Raw genomic sequence first — 21007 nt, 5'->3', positions numbered from 1 at the left:
ATGAACTGTGCAAATCCTGCACTCGCAGTCTTCACAAAGAAGCCAAAAACATTTTGATTTGATAACAGCTTCTCATTCTGGTTACACCAGCTGCCTCTGGGAAGCCTACAAGCAGGAGAGAAAACTTACTCATCTCCTGCTGTTGACCCCTTGCAACCAGGAGCACACTGCCACTAAGCCTGGATATAGTGCATAGCCACCAGGGCTAGCAGCCATTGGGTTTAGTAATCTGGAAAAGGGGAGGGAAAGAGTCCACAGGGCCCTGAAGAGGGCAGATGTTGAGGCTGGTGGGGCAGCTGTTGCCCACCCAGCCATCATCCATTAACAGTCTGCTTTGTTCAGGGGCAGTGGAGCTCGGCTATACATAATAGGGACAGATATTTTCCTGGCTGACATGCAGCAGGGTCTTTGAAGCCTGTTGGATACTTGTGGGATGGAAGGAAGCTGAGCTCCATGTTAGCCCCCCTCTCCATGTGGCATGAAAAGTGTGGGTCAGGGAGTAGGAGTAGGGATTTTTGTGCAGGAGTTGGGGGAGGGGAACTACTAGCAATCCATGTTTGTTTGCTATAAAGATGGAGGAGGCAGTGCAATTCAGCTGCCACAAGCACTTTGGAATTGATGTGGAGAAGCTTGGATGGTCAGCTGAAGCTCTGCAGCTTTGAGTCAGGGTGTGAATGCAAACAGGGGTGCTGCTTTGCTGTCTGCTGCAGGTTAGGTGATGAAGGGCGATGGAGTGCTTTTTGGTGGGTCCCACTGCAGGGACATTGCAGGAGTTGGATTAACTCAATGAAACAAATGTGGTCTAACTTATATTCCAAATGATTTGCCCTGCGTGTTGAGAACAAAACATTTTTTCCATATTGCTTCATTGAAAGAGATGGCAGTTTGGCTCAGATGGAACAAACATACTCGTATCTGCAAGAGTTGCAGAACTCCAGCCTGTATGACTTGAGGGAGATATTATCTCTTTCTTTTTGGGGAAGGCATTTCTCTACTTTGTCATTAGCAACATAACTATTATTATAACCATTATTATTTTTCACTCCATTGAAAAACAATTCAGATGAAAAACACTGGCAGTGAAATCCTCAGCCCATGTCTGTGCTGACTGCAATGTGTCATTGAAAAGAGGTGTGGGGCTCCATCTGTTATTTACTGTGCCTGTTGGGGGCGCCACTGTAGTCGTTAGGGTGGAAAAGCAGGCAGAAGTGTAGCTGTGGCATGGCTAAGCGTCTATTTCTATTCAGGCAGGTCTTCTTGCTGCTACTTTTCCAGTTGATGTTCCTTCCTGTTTGCCTGCATGAAGAAAGAGCATGTCTTATTAGAAGTATCCAAGACAATGTACATAAGCCAGCAGAAGCCATCGTTGGTGGGATCCTCTCAATGGTCTTGCCTTTAACCCAACTGATCAATTTTAAAGACATTCCAGATCAGAATCATGGAATGTCCATGTAAGTTCTTTATTTTTATTTAAAAAAATTCTCAGGAAAGCCAGGGTGACTAAGAGCTGCATGAGGACTTTCCAGGGACAATTTATCATAGATTGACCTGAAAGTGAATGGGACGGATGGCTCACAGCCCAAGCCTATGCTTGTCTACTCAGAAGTAAGTCCCATTAGAGTCAATGGGGCTTACTCCCAGGGAAGTGTGGATAGGATTGGGCTGTCAGTTCCTAAGTATGATTGATTTACTTGAGACACAGAGTGTTTTGCCTCTTAAAGACTTTGCAACACTAGAATTGAGCCTGATACAAGTTCTTCTAAGGAAGAGTCAGACTAAACTTTAATGGGAATTGAAACTTCAGAATAAACATGTTTGTGTTTTATTCAAGATTGGAGGGATATTGATGGGATTTGGTCCATTCCACAGGGTGAGGAGGGGGAGGAACAGGGTGGAGATGGGGCAGGGAGGACAGCAGATCAAGGCTGGGAAGGGGATATCAATCTGCTGATATCCTATTCCCCTTCCCAGCCTTGACCGTCCTATCTGGATCAACTTAGACTTGCACCAGCTATTTACCTACTGCAGACCAGAGTAAACTCAGCTGAATTGCGAGGGTTTACCAAGGGCAAAGGGAAAAATGTTCCTTTGTCTGGGAGGCCATTGCGGCTCAAAACTCCCCTATAAGATGCAGTGTGTGTCTCATTGGAGTGGCTGCATCAACACATGGGGAGTTAGGAAGGATTGGGCTGCCCATCAATTTCAACCCCTTGGCTACTAAAGGAGGGAGAAAATGTTGAGTAGGGTAATACCTTTGTTAAGATCAATCAATGTATCACAAGAGTGAGCAAGAAAGAGTTAAATAGTATTTTATCTAAATTGGCTCCAAGAGCCTATTGCACAACTTGTACTCCCACGTGCAGAACCCAAAGCACACTGAGCCCAATCCTGAGCTTGGCACGCCGGCTCACTGCCAGCGCGCTGGCTGGCGCTGGACTAGCAAAGGTGGAGCTCCGCCAATCAGCAGTTGCATGGACCGCTGAGCAGCGGAGAGGTAGGTGGGGGCACGGGGGGAGGCAGGGAGGAGGTTTTCCAGGGAGGGGGGAGGCAGAGGGAGGACAGGGAAGAAGCATTCCGGAGGGAGGGAGCGGGGCAGCTTTGCTCCACTGGATCCAGACCCTCTTTGTCAGACTGGCCACCTGATATGGAGGCTCTTACTTCTCGCCAACCCTTGGGTCGACGTAGGAGTGAGTAGCCCCATTGTGGGGCTACTCACTTTTCCCGGGGGAAGGGGACAGAAGTTCCCTTCTTCCAAGGAGGCAGCAGCGGTTGCCTGGTGAGCAGAGGATACAGCGGCAGTCATTTTCAGAACTGCTGCAGCGCTGCACACCAGGCAGCTCAGGATTGGGCTGCCCTTTTCTATCTTCCTCTTCTTGCTGGAGATTAGGCTTTCAGCAGGCTTTGTAGCTGAGGTGCTAGTGACAATTCTAGTGACAATTCTATCATTCATAGAATTTTCTCAATATCATTCGTATTGCAGTACGATGGTTAGTTATTACCAGCATGCCCTGTCCTTGATATTTGCCATTCATGAGATCAATACCAATCCCAGCCTTTTGCCCAATATCACTTTGGGCTTCCACCTCTATGACGACCTATTCAATTCAGCGACTGCCTATGAGAGCATCTTGGACCTCCTATTCACACAGCGAAAGAATCACCTCAATTACAAATGTGATCGGAAGGAGGTGCTGTCTGTTGTTGGTGGATTCACAAAAGAAACATCTGTCCAAATGGCCAACGTTTTCAACATCTACAAGATCCCACAGGTATGTGTGTATTAAGTATGATAGGATGCTCTCCTTGCAGAGTTGCTGTTGAGTTATAGTGTGATAAAATGTCCTCTCATTATAGAGCAAAACAAGTGGCTCTGTTGTTAAGATGTGGCTATTTTAAGCATTGCAGTGGTATTCCTCATGAAGCTATCACTTTACCTCACTATTGTGACACTTGGCGGGAGAGATTCCACGACAAGTCGATCTCACAGATAAGTCAAGGGAAAAACCATGAAATTTTCTATGACCCTCTGATATGATGGGGTTAAACTTAGGGGGGTATCTGACTCTAGTTTTGTCTGATTTTACCCAAGGACAGGTCCTGGAAAATAATCTATTAGTAATTGTTACCTAAGGACTATAGTCTCTAATTTATTAAAAATATAGTAAAAGATCATAAGATCATTATTTTTTAAAATTCTGGTCTTCTCAAACACCATCAGAGTAAGTGCCCTGTAAACAACATACCAGTAGGACAGTGGTTCAGAGGCGTCGCTAGAGGGGGGCAGTGGACCAAGTTTTGCAGAGAGCCTCCCTGCAGCATGCAAGCGGCTCCTCCCCCTCGCCTCTGGAGCCATTTGCCTCAGTTTCCCCCACCCCGCCCACATGGCTCCAAAGGGGCGGGAGGAGCTCCTTGCACACTGCAGGGAAGCTCTCTGCAAAACTTAGTGCACCGCCCACCCCCCAGCGACGCCTCTGCAGTGGTTCCAAACTTGGGATACATGTACCCCCAGGGGTACTCAACAGGACCTTTAGGGGTACTTGAAAAAGAATTTAATAATGGCAGAAAAAGGCATTTAGTGCCCCAAAATGCCTTGCAGGGCCAGTAAGGCAGGAAGGAAGGTAGCTAGTCAGCTGTGAAAGCCCCACCAATAGCTAGTTTTTGGTTATCAATTCATATATGAATCAGAGATTGAAAACCAGTGCAGTAAAAAAGCTGAAACATAATACAGAAAGTGATCAATCACCCAGAATTTCTTATGACACTTCTGGTGCAAAACAGTGCAAGGGCATAATCTTCAGTTCTTCAAACAGATAAAAGAGAAAATACTGTGATGAAGACATGAAGGATGGGTTGTCATATAGAGGAGATGAGGACATATTATTCATATTGATTACAAACATTTAGCTAATATGAAGGGTACAATTTATGGAATTGTAGCCTGGGACTTTGTTTCAAATGGAAACAAGGATTACATCCTGTTGTTTAAGAAAACAGACTTCTGCCAAGTATTTGCAAAATGGAATGAAGCTGCAGCAGCATTTGCGAAACCGAATGAGGCTTGCTTGATTTCAATGGAAGCCTTTAGCCTTTTTCTCAGGAGGAGAAAAAAAGGTTCACTTTGGCTGGAGCTTGCCAGGGAGGTTACTGTGGAAACCTTCCTGAGAGCCCTTTTTGCAATGCATCTCTGGTATGGCAAGTTGCTTGAAAAGCCCTGATTCCTGAGCGACCTGGGAGATAGGGCGAGGTGATGGTGTAAGCTGGATTTATTGGTAGAAGTTTGTTGCCCTATAGGCAAGTATCTATGGTAAGTTTAAAGTAAGAGAATTGAACAGCTGCCGTTCTATGCGATGGATACTGAAGTGCACAAGTGATGCAGTGGAAGTCTACTATGACCAATGCAGTTTCGGTTGTGAGAAAGAAGGCAGAACTATAATGGGCTGTGAGATAAAACCATGAGAACATTGATGATGCAACAACAATATGTAGTTATAAACTATAGACTATAGTCCATAGTTGGCATTAGTATTGGTTTGAGAAGTGTTGTCTTATTATTTGATGTCCTTACATGCCTTGATCATGACCTAATCAAAGCGAGACAGAAAATGTTCTCATCAATAATAAATATCTATGGCATTGTCTCTCAAACTGTGGGCCAGGACCCACTAGGTGGGTTGTAAGCCATTTTCAGGTGGGTCCCCATTCTTTTCAATATTTTATTTTTAATATATTGATGCTACCATGATATGTGACTGCATTTGGGGAAATGTTATACATCTATACTTTTAACAGGTTACTATGTGTATACTTTAAACAATGATAGTAAATGGGACTTACTCCTGAGTAAGTGTGGGCAGGATTGTTAAAAATTTTCCTGCTTGATGATGTCACTTCATCATGACATCACTTCTGGTGGGTTCTTACAGATTCTCATTCTGAAAATGAGAAGTGGGTCCCAATGTTAAAAGTCTGAGAACCACTGATCCATGGTATACAAGCAAAAATGGAAAAATAAGGCATTACTGGATCATTTGCATAATTGAATCACAGAGAAATGTTATTTCTTCAAGCTATAATAATGGGTGGTGTTCTTTCCATTTCTAGTTCACTTATGGTACGGCTGAGAGAACAGCAAGTGTTAGAACTGACTTTCCTTCTTTGTACTGGACTGCACCAAGGGAAACTATGCATCACGCTGGGATTGTGCAGCTACTTCTGTATTTCAGATGGATGTGGGTTGGCCTCCTGGTTTCGGATGATGAGGATGGACAAAGCTTTGTGCAGAGACTGACGCCACTGCTTGCTCAGAATACCATTTGCATTGGATGGCTGCAAAGGGATCCAGTAAAGCAATATGAACGTGATAAAAATCATGTTACAAAAATGGAAGAGTTAAAGCTAACCATTTTAAGAACTGAAGTCAAAGTGGTTATTGTTGGTGGGGACTCAAAATTGCTCTATTTTTTAATGGCCTTCTTAGAAATGATGGAATCTGACCTAAGGGTCTACATAGGGAAGGTTTGGATCATGCAACCCAGGTTTTACTTCTATGCTGCAGCCTCTGGAGAATTGTTGGGTACAAACATTTTGCATGGAGCATTGTCTTTCTTATTCCACACAAATTCAGTGCCAGCATTCGAGGACTTTCTGCTGACCTTAAAGCCTGATGAGACACTGAGGAAATTTCTCTGTTACCTTTGGCTAATGGAATTCATACATTGTAAAAAATGTGAAGGAGGAAAAAAGCTGAGGACGCCACCGCTATCATTCTTTGAGATGAGTATGTCTGGTGAGAGCTACGGTATCTACAATGCTGTCTATGCTGTGGCACATGCCCTACATGCCTCATATTTGGCCAGACACAGGACCTTGCAACAAAGAATCAAATTTGAGTCTTTCAGTGTTCAACCTTGGCAGGTAAACTCATTGATAGAATGAACAGCAGTTGGTTGTGTGATGGCTAAGAAGGTACTGAGAACAAAACAGCTAATATTATAATCTATGTTAAGGCCACACCTGGAGTATTGTGTCCAGTTCTGGTCGCCACATCTCAAAAAGGACATAGTGGAAATGGAAAAGGTGCAAAAGAGAGCGACCAAGATGCTTACTGGGCTGGGGCACCTCCCTTATGAGGAAAGGCTATGGCGTTTGGGCCTCCTCAGCCTAGAAAAGAGACACCTGAGGGGGGCATGATTGAGACATACAAAATTATGCATGGGAAGGATAAAGTGGCTAGAGAGATGCTCTTTACACTCTCACACAACACCAGAACCAGGGGACATCCGCTAAAATTGAGTGTTGGGAGAGTTAGGACAGACAAGAGAAAATATTTCTTTGCTCAGCGTGTGGTCGGTCTGTGGAACTCCTTTCCACAGGATGTGGTGACGGCGTCTGGCCTGGATGCCTTTAAAAGGGGATTGGACAAGTTTCTGGAGGAAAAATCCATTATGGGTTACAAGCCATGATGTGTATGTGCAACCTCCTGATTTTAGAAGTGGGCTATGTCAGAATGCCAGGTGCAAGGGAAGGCACCAGGATGCAGGTCTCTTGTTATCTGGTGTGCTCCCTGGGGCATTTGGTGGGCCGCTATGAGATACAGGAAACTGGACTAGATGGGCCTATGGCCTGATCCAGTGGGGCTGTTCTTAAGGTGAGCAGTGATTCAGCATGGAATGAATCTTGCATCTGCTATGAATTCTCAAAAAGTAACCTTAGACAAGCCCCTTACTTTTAGCGTTAGCTGCCCAGCTGCAGTATGGAGGTAATGTGTCATCTGTCTTGGTGTCTGATATCCTTCAGCGTACTGGTCACTAGAAAATTTGGTGCAAAAATCTGGGTATGGAATCAGATAAAAATAACCAACAACATTGGTGAGCTGATAGAACAGCGAGGGAAATTTCTTCTCTTCTGTCTTATTTGTGCCCAAGTCAGACCCAGAGTATTGAATGGTAGATTTAGTGGATTCACTGCAGATATCTAATGTATTTTGTTGGATTCTCTAATGCTGCTTTACAAATCAGTAAATTAACACTGACAAGAAATGAGGGAATGGTGGACAGCTTACAGGATTCTGACAGGAACCTCTTCATATGTACTTCCTGTGTTATGTTAAAAACACTGTACAATATCAGAATGATAGACTGTGTTAAAAGATTATTGTGCAGATTATTCTGCTGTTGTATGAGCAGAAGGCGTTTCCACTTGAACCAGGTGGTGGGACTCCTGGATTCCTTGTGCAGCTCTCTTTGCCACATAACATGCTATTCTGAAGGGTTCCTTAGCTGTCTGGGCATCCATGGAGCACATGGTGCTGAAGTGGGAAGAAGGGGGTTGGAAGGCTCCAACTTCTGTGAGTACTCCTGGATTCCAATGCAGAAGCTAATGGTTTTCTGTCCCCCCTTAGCTCCATTCTTTCTTGAAAAGCATCCATTTCAACAATGGTGCTGGGCATGAAGTCTTGTTCAGAAATGGGGAATTCTTGTCTGGCTATGATATTGTCAACTGGATCACTTTCCCAAATCAAACTTTCCTTAAAGTCCCAGTTGGGATGATCTCACCAAGCCAAGAATTCACCATCAATGAGGATGCCATCGTGTGGAACAACAGACTGAAGCAGGTACGAACATATTGCCCATCTGAATTACACAAGTTTTTTGCAAGTCATGGACATCATGAGTTTTCCGTGTTTGACCTATGCAATTTTTCCTCACATAATTTACAAGAGCTACAACAATGATGCTTTTTTTAGATTGTAAAAAAGAAGAAGCAACCACAATCAATGTCCCAGGACAGCAGGGGAGGGGGAGAAGGGAGTGTGTGTGTGTTCACATCCTTAATCAGATGTGGGAGGGACCAGCTCAGCTATATTGAGTGAACCATCCCTGTGAAAATATGATAGTATAATTATTGACCTGAAAAATGTTTAGGTTTCTACTGAACCTGGGTGTACTCTATGTGTAACATAAACACGTGTAACATAAACGCATGGGGTAATTGGTTACATTTGCAAGGACCAAGTCAGTGGCTCTTGGCTGAAATCTGCCATGAAATGAGGAGAGAAGCAGAAGGCAAATTCACTTGTATCATCTGGTGGGATTCAGTACATATGCAACAGTAGATGTATTGTGGAATTATACAATACTTGGGACATAGAATCAAAAAGATAATTCAATATAATGCACACAACAATAGGGCCAATTATGCTCTAAACACTAGTAGTTTCTTGGTGGGAGGAAGGAGGAAATCATTGCAAGGAGAAAAATTAACTCTTTTCTTTCCCGGCCCCTCTCTGACACAGTGTCAGAGAGATGATGTGGCCCTCCTGCCAAAAACTTTGGACACCCCTGATTTACAGCATTCATATCCCATCTTTCTCCCCAAGAGGACTCAAGGTGGCTTACACAGGGACAGATACAAAAAATAAAATCACAGTTAAAACAATTGTACTCTGCCCTAAAAGTCAATAAAACTTTAAAACGTTAAAACAAACTTTAAAACAACCATAAAATATAATTTACAACCAAAGAGCAACAACAACATCTAAAAAGGACAAGCCTGTAAAAGCTGGGTGTTAATTAAAAACGCCAAGACTCAAAAGGCTTGTCTGAATAATAAAAAGTCTTCAGGCCTCACTTGAAGGTCTGCAAGGAGGGAGCTGTTTGTAGCTCAAGAGGGATGGAATTCCAGAGAGTTGGTGCCACTATTTCTTGCTGTTGCCCCCCTGCACCTCCCTAGGCAACAGCCCTCTCTGATTACCTGAGAAGATGAGCCAGACACTGAGCTGTATAGGGCTTTAAATGTCAAAACTAGCTGCTTAAATGGGACCTGGAAATGAATGGGCAGCCAGTACAGCCACTGGAGAGTACTGATTCATCATGCTGATTACTAAAAATATCCAAGTAAAACTTATTCATTCATTGAAATTTCATTCATTTATAATACTGATATTTTTTGGCCTGCAAAAATGTGTAAAAAAATTTTTTTTACATGATGTGGCCATTATACTGAATGGTTTGGAGACCCCTGCTGTAGTGGAAAAGGAGGGGGAGAGGAGTAATACAGGGCAAAAATGGAAGTGCAAAGTAGAAATGAATCAAGACTGAAAAATAGACCAAGTAGATCTAGACACACACTCTCTCTCAGCCTGGATTGCGTAGTGGTTCTGGAGCTGGATTTAGATCTGGAAAACTAAGGGTAATCGGATTTCTTTTGTGCTCATTAACACTTAAAGTCGGGAGGCTCCCAGGATTTGGTTTGTTTACAGGCTGAAATCTCGAGTCACTGTTGATGGTGTCAAGTTGCCCGGTCTCACTGTCCCGGCCCTGCTATGGACCTTGGAGTATGGCTCACAATACTATTCACATGTTTTTTTTATTAGGTGCCGCCCCATTCCAAATGTGTTGACAGCTGCCATTTTGGACACAGCAGAAGAGTTCAGGAGGGGAAACCTGTTTGTTGCTATGATTGCATGCCATGCTCAGAAAACACAATTTCTAATCAGACAGGTAAGTGCAGCCACAGAGTAACCTAATTATGACATTTTGAAAGCTAATATGGACTGACTCAGTCGTAATATGGACTAACAACTGAGGGCCCAATCCTATCCAACTTTCCAGTGCCGGTGCAGCCGTGCCAAAGGGGCATGCACTACATCCTGGGTTGAGACCTCAAAAGTGTCAACCTGGGTTGAGGCTGGGTTGAGGCCTCAAAAGTGTCAAGCAAGTAATTGAAATAATGATTTAATGCATGTGGCAAATGGGAAGGGTGGCTGGAGAAGGTGTGTCGCTTCTTCTATTGACTTTGTTTTTGATTTCTGAAAAGGTAAAGAACATAATGATCAAACAAATCAAAAGCCAAGAAAAAAAGAATACAAAGAGAAAATTTGTTACACCAAGTCAAAATTGAATTGGTCTCTCCAGAATTCAAGTTTTGTAGCCTCAAAGCATTAAGATAAACTTAATCAAAATGATTAAAATTGTTTGAAAACCAAGACACACTTTCCTAAGACCTGCCTGCATAGACAGTTACCAACAGTTAACTTTGTTCACTTGTCTGAATAATTGTTATTTTCAAATAAATTGGTGTGATTCAAATTAGAAGAGAATATCACTTCTCCAGAAAGTGGGAGATAATACAATGAGAACTGATAGCTCTAATAACTGGAGGCATAAATTTTTATGTAACTGCTTTGGTGCTGGGCTACGGGCAGCCCAATCCTAACCTGCAATGAAATAGGCAGACCAGGTAGCAGGTGCTGTATCCAGCAAAGGTTAGGAGGTGACTGGAGTGCAATGTGGAGAAAGTGAATTTTTATCCCATGTTGTGCCCCAGCCACCCCCAATGGGCTACGTGGATCTGAGCCAGTGAAATTGCTGGCACAAATCCGAGCAGCCTGGGGTAATGCCTGGCTGGCTGGAGGGGGGATTAGGATTTGGCGTAAGGTACTGCAGCTCATCCCACCCACTTCCTTGGGCCAGTCCACCCCCTGCCCCACCCTCCCATGCCCCAAAATGCCCCCATCCCACTCTCCTGTCACTCTCTTCAACTTCCCACACTGGCCTTCCTAGGCCGGTGCGATCTCACCATGTTTGGTGTTGGATTTGGTGTTGGCTAGGCCAGTGTGAGGACATGTGCCAGCCTGCTTGCACCAGATCAGCAACCAGACATGTAGAGTTCACAACGGCCTAGGGAGGCTGATAATGGGGGGTTGGAGTGGGTGCCAAGAGGGCGGGATGGGGGAGTTTTGGGGCTTTATGTGCTTTATGGCACATTCGCAGCACTCATAGGCTGGCACAGGCCTAAGATCACCTTAGGATTCTTAGCATCACCTTAGGATCATCTTAGGCACAATCCTAAAATCACTTTAGGATTGTGCTGTTAGCCTTGGAATCCACCAGTCATCAGTGAATAGAATCTTATCATTCAGGCATGGATCCTTCACAGTGTGATAATACTCTATGTAATGTTTGTCTAAAGTTGCCCCTAGACAATTGTGTGTTACATGACTTGACAAAATGATAGAATCAGAGCAGCATACCAGCCCAGAAAGCATTTTGCTCTTCAATGGACCCAGATCTTGGAGATGTAATAGTTTGCATTCCTTCAGGCAATTCTTCAAGTGGCCATCAAGTATATCTATTTCTAAATATTGGTTCACAGTTCAGGACATTCCAGGTTGTCATGATAAGCCCAGGATACAATATAGTTGCACCACAAATAAAGCCAATTTTTTAATGCACCAACTACGAGTAAAAATTAATGCACCAAGTACGGGTTAAAAGAAAAGCTCTTTTACCTGAACCCCTATCACTAGCAATTTGGCCATGGAAAGTCTTATTGTAATAGGCAGATATTTAAAAAATGTCCAAGAGGTGTTATACTTTGTCTCATCTTACCATTTGTGACCTGTAGTCTGTGTTGTGTGAATGGAGCATGAATGGAAATTATGGTAAAAGTAAAAGTTTCCCCTACACAGATGTATCTGACTTTGGGGGTTGGTGCTCATCTCCATCTGCAAGTCGAGGGAGCCAGCGTTGTCCAAAGACATCTTCCGTGGTCATGTGGCCAGCATAACTAAATGCTGAAGTGCATAGAAAGCTATTACCTTCCCACCGAAGTAGTACCTATTTATCTACTTGCATTTACATGCTTTCAAACTGCTAGGTTGGCAGGAGCTGAGGCAAGTAACAAGAGCTCACCCTGTTCTGCAGCACCAGGGTTTCGAACTCCAGGGCTGTCGACCTTCCAGCCGACAGTCCATTGTCTTTAATCATTCGGCCACTGAGCCTCTGAAGGGAAATTGCAAGTGATTAAAATCTCATCAGAAATACATCTGTAAACCACTAGGCTAAGTGAATGAACACCTCCATACATGATTGTCCCTTCCAGATGCAGATCATTGCATTCCATGCAAAGAAGATCAATATCCCGAGAAGGACCATGGTCAATGTATTCTGAAGGTTACATCCTTTCTTTCGTACCAAGAGCCTTTGGGGATTGTGATGGCTTCCCTTGCTACTTCCTGTGCTGTAATCACAGTTCTGGTGATGCAAACCTTTCTCAAGAACTGGAATACACCCATCGTCAAAGCCAACAACCGGAACCTCACCTGTGTCCTTCTGGGCTCCATCCTCCTTTGCTACCTCTCTTCCCTTCTATTCATAGAAAAACCTGGAAGGGTGACCTGCCTTCTACGACAACCAACTTTTGGCATCATTTTCTCTGTGGCTGTTTCTTGTGTCTTGGCAAAAACAATCACGGTGGTCGTTGTCTTTATGGCCTCAACACCAGGAAGCAGAATGAGGATGTTTCTAGGACACAAAGTGGCCAACTCCATTGTTCTGTGCTGTTCCTTCATTCAAGTGGGCATCTGTATTGCATGGTTGTCATCCTCTCCTCCTTTCCCAGATGCCGACCTGCACTCAGAGATTGGGAAAATCATACTGGAATGTAATGAAGGGTCTCCTTTCATGTTCTACTGTGTCCTGGGCTACATGGGCTTCCTGGCCCTCCTCAGCTTCACTGTGGCTTTCCTAGCAAGAAAACTACCAGATGCCTTCAACGAAGCCAAGTTCATCACCTTCAGCATGCTGGTCTTTTGCAGTGTTTGGATCTCCTTTCTTCCAGCTTATCTAAGCATGAAGGGAATAACTGTTGTGACAGTGGAAGTGTTTGCTATCTTGGCCTCCAGCACTGCGCTGTTGGTTTGCATCTTCTTCCCCAAATGTTACGTTATTGTACTAAGAGCTGATCTCAACACCAAGAAAGTTTTAGTAGAAAAAAAAAATTATGAACATTGATTCTAAAAGGTGAAATATATGCTGTTCTCTGCTTGTGCCTTTGTTAAACAAGTGTACTAATTAGTGGGTAGTATATTAATGACCATTGTGAATAAATACTTGGAAGGTACTTAAAAATGTTTTTGATACAGAAACATCTCTGTGTATTTTTAGGTAGTATATGATTACAGATTTTTCTGTACAATTGTCTCTATCTAATTTAAGCTAGATGAAGGAAATCAAGAAATTAAGGATATGATTGTGGAGTTAGACAGGATGAGGGTAATCGCATTGAAGCTGAACCAAAAAGATCATGGTGCTGTTGGTAAGCAATGATGACAACTCTGTTTGTGATGGGGCGCACTTGTCCTGAATGGGTGAGCTCCTGCTTTGGCCATCCACCTGGATTCTGCACTGTCCCAGAACTCCCAGGTGGTATCAATCACCTGAATTGTTAATACAGGATTTGGCAGTTTCTCCAGCCATGGCCCTACCTGGAAAAATCACTTCTAGCAGCCCCATTGTTGTGGAACTCCATTCCTGTAATGAGCTGTACAACTCCTGCCCTTGCAGTCTTTAAATATTCTCAAAAATGAAAACATTTTGATTTGACAAGAGCTTCTCACTCTGGTAACAGTTTAACTCACACTGTAAAAATTGGTTTAATGCAACTACTTTATTGGTGTTTATTATTATTATTATTATTATTATAAAATAAACAATTTTTTGACTTCAGATGTCATTTCAGGTGCTTCCAATTTTCAGCTATGCTCAAAAAATAAATGTGGAAACTGGAAAATAAGGTGTTCACCTAAAATGTTGCACCTATATAATCTCCTATGCTAGCATTACAAATTAGACTCCATGCATCCATACTATGCCTTGATCATTCATCTCAACATTGGGTTGGTGGGGGGGGGGGAGGAAGCATCCAGGTGAAATTCAACAGGTGATGCTTGCCAGTCTCAAGAGATGATCCACCTGTTTGTTGCATGTGAGCCTGAGGTATCTCAGCAAGCCACAGGGCTTCCAAATACTACTGCAGTAAATGCCCAGACATATCTCAGTAGTCCAGTATAGCCAAATGCATGGACAGCTCAGTGAAAGTGTTGACCTAGTGTGTGATGTCTGTGAAGAAGAGCCCTTGCGTGGGGCCATTAAAAAGGGATTAAGAATAAAACAGCCAATATTATTAAGCCCTTGTATGAACTGATCGTAAAGCCATGTATGGAGTGGAGGGTTCTTTTCCCTCTCACACTATACCAGAACCAGAAGGCAGCTACCGAAATTGGCTGGTGGTAGAGTTGGAAAACAAAATAAGAAACAGTTCTTTACCCAGGATGTAACTTGCCCTGGATAAAGAACTATTTCTTATTTTGTCTTCCAATTCGACCATCAGCCAGTTTCAGTAGCGGTCTTCTGGTTCTGGAACTCAGAGCCAAATCCTAACCTGCGTGGGAACGGGTAGGCCAACTGGCCTGCCCCAAATCCAATGTGGGGTTGCAGCTGGTAGCGGTTCAGCCCAGGGCAAGGGGAATTCATTTCATTTACCCCAGGTAAAACCACAGCAGCCCCAATGGGGCTACTTGGATCTGCACCACCTAATGAGAAATGCAGATTCAAGCAGCCCAGAGCTGCTCTGAGCTGCCTGGGACTGGTGTTTAGGATCCAGCACAAGTGCCAGATCCTGGCTCCACCCCCAGCTCGGCCATGGCCTGCCCATGGACCTGCTTGCTCCCTGCCCTTCCCCTGCCCTCTCCAAGCCCCCACACCAGCTTCAGCTAGTGCAGCCTCACATCAGCCTCGGGAGGCCGATGCATGTTCCTGTGCCGGCCTCTCTCCCTGAACAGTGGCACAAAAGTGCTTTATAGCACTTTCACGATACCTCTGGGCTGGTGTAAGGGACTTGCACCAGCCCAGCCAAGTGTTGGGAGTGCACCCTCATTGTGATGGCAGCTAGCCTAAATGCCTGTAAAAGGAGATTGGACAGCATTACGAAGAAAAATCCATTGCAGGTTACAGCATTTGATTGCCCACTTCACTGGGATTGGTGCACTGCATATCAATTCAGGGCAGCTGGTCAACATGGGACATTTTTAATTTGGGGTGGTTGTCTTCAAAGGGTTTCAGGCTGCTTGTCTCTTGACCCAGGATTATTGCATGCATTCATTCTGTATGGGAGCAACCACTGCTGCATCCTGTATATGAATAATATACAGGATGCATCCTGTATATGAATAATCATATTTAGAGGATCAGTCAATTGAGGTTGTCAATGTTTTTAGTACATCCAGCTTTGCTCTCTCTATTACATCTGCCACAGCAAATGAAAGGATGCAGTGGCATAGCTAGCAAGGGGCGGGGGGTGGTCCACCCCAGGTACCACCCTTGGGCGGGTATAACACCACAAATGCCCCAACATCACTAACATCGCGAAGGTTAGGGGTAACACCATCATGCTATATACCGTTGGATGTGGAATTTCCAGCGGAATGCAATGCAAAAAACCGGATTGAATTATTTCCTTTCCATTAAAAGTTATTGGCAAAAAAACCAGAAAACAAAAAATGCATTGAAACCTATGGAAAATGAAACTGAGCCATATCGCGCGTTTATTCGTGAGTAGGTGAACTTGCCATAGTTCATCGGAAAGGGCAGGCTGAGAGGAATCCAATGACACCGGAATGGTTTCTATCCAATGAAAGCAGCCCTCAAAAAACACCCAAGAAGGAAGTCCTTCCTCCAAGCAGACAAATGTATTGATCCCTATGGAAAGCGAAAGTAAGTCACAGGGTCGCGTTTACTCATGAGTAAGCAAACGTGCCTTGGCTCCTGGTCAAGTCAGGTAAAGAGGAATGCAAGGCTAGCTGCAAGGTTTCCATCTAATGAAAGTGCAGCTCAACAAATGCTCCAGAAGTCAGCCCCCCCCCCCAAGAATAAAGCAGATGCTTGAGCTGGTAAGGTGGGCACTGGGGAGTGCTGAAAATCTCACTGATTTATTTGTGGGGAGATGTTATTGCAGGCAGCCCCCCTCCCCAAGAATAAAACAGAGGCTTGAGCTGGTAAGATGGGCACGGGGGAGGGCTGAAAATCTCACTGCTTTATCTCTGTGTGTGTGTGTGTGTGGGGGGGTGTTATTGCAGGCAGGCTACAGAGAAAATGCACTTGGTGAAACAGGGCTGGCTTCCCCTTATTTATCTGTTTTTCTTTAATTTAATTATTTATAATTATTTTATTTTGCTTGATGATGTCACTTCCAGCCATGACATCACTTCTGGGGGGTCCTGGACAGATTGCCATTCTAAAAAGTGGGTCTCAGTGTTAAAAGTCTGAGAACCACTGCCTTAACTCAAAACAGGCCAATGAGACATCGGGGGGGGGGAATGACACCCTAGTGACCAAAATTCTGGAAATTGTGGCTTTTAGGAATAATACCATCATGTTATATACCATTTGATGCCAAATTTCATCCATTGCTTGTGGGGAAATATTCACTACATTTATTTTCTGGCCATTATTACTATTAATTTCATGTCATGACTATTACTATCTCTCATTTGCACCTACCTCACAGGGTTGTTGTGAGGACAAAATAAGGGGAGGAACCATGTACACCACCCTGAGCTGCTTAGAGGAAGGGTGGTATAAAAAGTGAATTAATTAATTAAACAACATAATTAATAATTAATAGATAATTATTAATTAATTAATTAATTAAGTCATATGGGGTGATAAAATTTTATGGGCCCCGGGTGTCAAATGACCTAGCTATGCCTCTGAAAGGATGTGTTTTTGGAATCCTTGGAAGACCTGAGCTCAGTGGCTGCTATTGGAGGGATATCAAGAAGGAATTCTGGAGAGCCAGAGTGTAGTGATTTCCCTTTATGGTGGAGATAAAGGAGTAATGCTGGAGCACATTGGTGGTGGCTACACTGTATGGTGGATAGTTTTGAGAATTGGTGTTGCCTTGGCTTGCTCTTATAATTTTGTGACTACTGGAGGGTGCTTACATTTTAGCCTTATTTTCAGGAACACCATCCTTTTTGGGGCCAACAAGAGAGCAAGGTCCAGTGGCATCAGCACCCAGCTTAGATTTGGAAATGTGGCCCGTATCAAGTGATTAAGCCAAATCTGGGCCCAGCAGCCTAAACAAGATGGATCTTGTAACGGGCCCTTTGTATTGATATGCCAGCTTGGCAGAATGATTTGAAAGGACACACACACAAACATGGTTGTCTCAAAGTCAACAAGGATTATAAGAATAGAGAAAGAGAACACACAGGTAGTACCAAAGCATAGGGGGCTAACAGCCTGGTGACATCCATAGCTGAGAGCCGGAGATTAATGGTCCCAGTGGCTTCTGAGAACCAAGAGTCTGAGTGAGGGTAAGAAAGAAGGGAAGTGGGCCTGATGGTTCTGACTCAGGAGACTACTTGGCCTTTCAGAGTGAGAGTCTGCTTGCTGGCAGCCCAGGCTTATGCATGTCTACTCAGAAGTAAGTCCCATTAGAGTCAATGGGGCTTACTTCCAGGAAAGTGCTGATAGGATTGGGCTGTAACACCTTGCAGAAAGTGGAACAGGTTGTTCTGCCCATTTATACACTGCTGGTCTCTCTCTCTCTCTCTGTGTGCGTATGTGTGTGTGAGGCTTCAGGACTTAATACCCATACAGGTGATGACTGGCAAGTGGGCCAGGTGTTCCAACTGACATTTCCAATTGACACTTGGAAAAGGGCGGGAAATTTTTACCTCAGAGGAAAGAGATGTAACTTTTTCAAAGTCACCTTTACCCCCTTTACCTGTTTACTCATAATAGTGACTATGGACCCAATCCTGAGTTGGACCAGCACTTGCTCTGACCTCCAGCGCCAACACTGGGTGTTACAAAAATGCCACAAGACATGCGACACCCTGTGCCAAGTCAGTGCCGTTGCCAGCCCAGTGTCAGTTCCTACACTATTTCTGAACTTTCCATCAAATTTTCTCAAATTTCATGGACTATGGAAAGTTCATAAATCGCGAACCAATGTTGCCTTGAATCACTTTGTTGACTTGCTCAACAAGATTTTCTGTCACCACAGTTGCAGGGAAGTACCAAGGGTGTTGTAGGGAGCATACATGACTGTTCTGTATGGAATTGTGACTAAGAAACTAGGCTATAGCAAGTTTTGTGCAAAATGAGTGCCCAAAAACCTCACAGACATTCCCAAAAAGCTGCGAATGGGGTCTGTGTTGATGTTGTTTGACAAGGACATACAAATGCTTGTGCCACACTATGACAAGTGTCTCAATTTGGGTGGTTATTATGTTGAGAAGTAGTACTCTTTAGTAAGTAACTTCTGTGCATAATACAATTGTTTTTGTTCATTCTTTTTCTTTTTTTAACAGCCTACGAGGGATTACTTTTCAAATAACCCTCATTCTTGAGTTACACAACCTGATCTTATATGACTTTAGGAAGATATTTATCTGTTCTTTTTCAGAAAGGCATTTATCTACTTGGTAATTATTAAAATAACTATTATTTTTTTCACCCCTTCAAAAAACAATCTAGAGGGAAAACACTGGCAGTTAAATCCTCAGCCCGTGTCTGTGCTGACTGCAACGTGTCACTTGATAATGGTGTAGGGCTCCATCTATTACTGTGACTGTTGTATCACTGCAGGGGTTGGTGCACTAACAAAGGCAGATGTGAAGCTGTGGTATGGCCAAGCATGAATTTCTATTTAGGCAGCTCTTCTTGCTGCTGCTGTTTCAGTTGATGTTCCTTCCTATTGCGTGCCAGAACCAGAAAAGTGCATGTCATATTAGAAGCATTCAAGACAATGTATATAAGCCAGGACAAGCCATAATTGGTGGGATCCTTTCTCTAGTGTTGCCTCTGGTACAGTTGCTCAATTTTAGAGAAGTTCCTGATCAGAATTATAAGACATCCCAGTAAGTTCTTTTAAAAAAATTTTTTAAAATACTCGTAATCTCATTTTTCTGAGGAGATCAGTGGGTCCAACAGCTGCATGAGCAAGTCTGAGAGGTGCAATTTATCAAAGATTGACAAGCAAGTGATTGGGGCAGATGGATCAGTTCATCTACTACTTATAACAAATTTATTGGAGGCACAGAACATTCCACAAGTTCAGGATTTTACAGCACTCGAAATGAGCTTGTTCTAAGGAAGACACAGACCATGAGCTTTTATGGCAATCAATAGTCATCTTCATAATATACTTGTTTGTATTTTATTGTACACTGTTACGTAGCTGGATGTGTCAATGCCATTTTCTTTGCAGTCCATTCTGTTCTGTTGTTACTCTTTGCCCTCTTAGGGCCCATCCTATCCAATTTTCAGTGCCGGTGCTGCTGTGTCTATGGGGTATGCACTGCTTCCTGTGTTGGGGAGGCAGTCTTGGAGGCCTCCTCAAGGTACAGGAACATTTGTTCCCTTACCTTGGGATTGCATTGCGGCTGCACCAGTGCTGGAAAGTTGGATAGGATTGGGCCCTTACTCATTTTAGGTGCTTGTGCTATGCATGTATTGAAAACATGCAAGATATTAGTTGGGATGAGGGACGCAACAAGGTCTGTGTACAACAGCTAAGAATGAATTATTATCCCTCCACATATCAATTTTAGCAGTCCAAAAATGAGGTACAGGTAAGACCTAACTAGTGTTAAACACTTTGAATCCCATGGATACCTTAGGAAAGAGGAAATAATGAGTGTTTACTATTTTAACTCAGTTTGCTCCAAGAGTCTACTGAACAACTGTCCTCCCACATGCAGAACGCAAACCACTTCCTTTCTGCGTTGCTCTTACTGGTGGGGATTAGGCTATTAGCAAGCTTTGTAGATGTGGTGCTAGTGATAATTAATGAGACATTGTTCATAGAGCTTTCTCAGTACCATTTCTATTGCAGAACAACAGTAACTTATTACCAACATGCCCTGTCCTTGATATTTGCCATCCATGAGATCAATAGCAGTCCCAGGCTCTTGCTCAACATTACCTTGGGATTCCACATCTATGACAACATGTATAATTCAGAGACCACTTCTGGGAGCATCCTGGACCTCCTTTTCACACAGCAAAAGAATCACCTCAATTACAAATGTGATGGCAAGAATGTGTTGTCTGTTGTAGGGGGATTTGCTAAAGAAATGTCCATCCAAATGGCCAACGTTTTCAGTGTCTACAAGATTGCACAGGTATGTGTGTGTGCATTGAGTGTGGTGGGGCACTCTCTGGGTAGCTATATCATGATGAAATGCCCTTTTGTTATGGAGTAAAATGAGAGGATCTGTTGTTAAATTACAAGCATGGCAATGGTATTCCTTATTCAACTCTAGGACTTATCCTTACCATATGACATTTGGTAAGATGCATTTCCAGAAATGTGTGAATATTGAAATTCTAAATTTCACAATAGTCTGCTGAAAAGTGGCCCCATTCCAGCAGTTTACATCTCTTGTGAAGAATTGGGAGTAAAAACATGACCTGAAGTTGTCATTTTGGAAATCAAAACCAGTTCAAAAGTTTTATTATGTTCCTGTAGTCTTCCTTTCATTAACTGGATGGAAACAAACACAAAAAGTGTGGTTTTAAATGTAGGAGAGTGAGGGCAGATTTCACCAGTTTAGCAACCTATTGGGTCTTTTGTGCTTTGTCATGAGTAGCTTCCCAGTTCTCTCTGTTGCATGTTACTTGTTATTGCATCTACTTTCATCAAGCTCTTTGTG

Source organism: Tiliqua scincoides, chromosome 5 (assembly GCF_035046505.1).
Source record: "Tiliqua scincoides isolate rTilSci1 chromosome 5, rTilSci1.hap2, whole genome shotgun sequence".
Taxonomy (NCBI): domain Eukaryota; kingdom Metazoa; phylum Chordata; class Lepidosauria; order Squamata; family Scincidae; genus Tiliqua; species Tiliqua scincoides.
The sequence above is the reverse complement of the archived record's forward strand: the minus strand, read 5'-3'. Positions refer to the sequence as shown.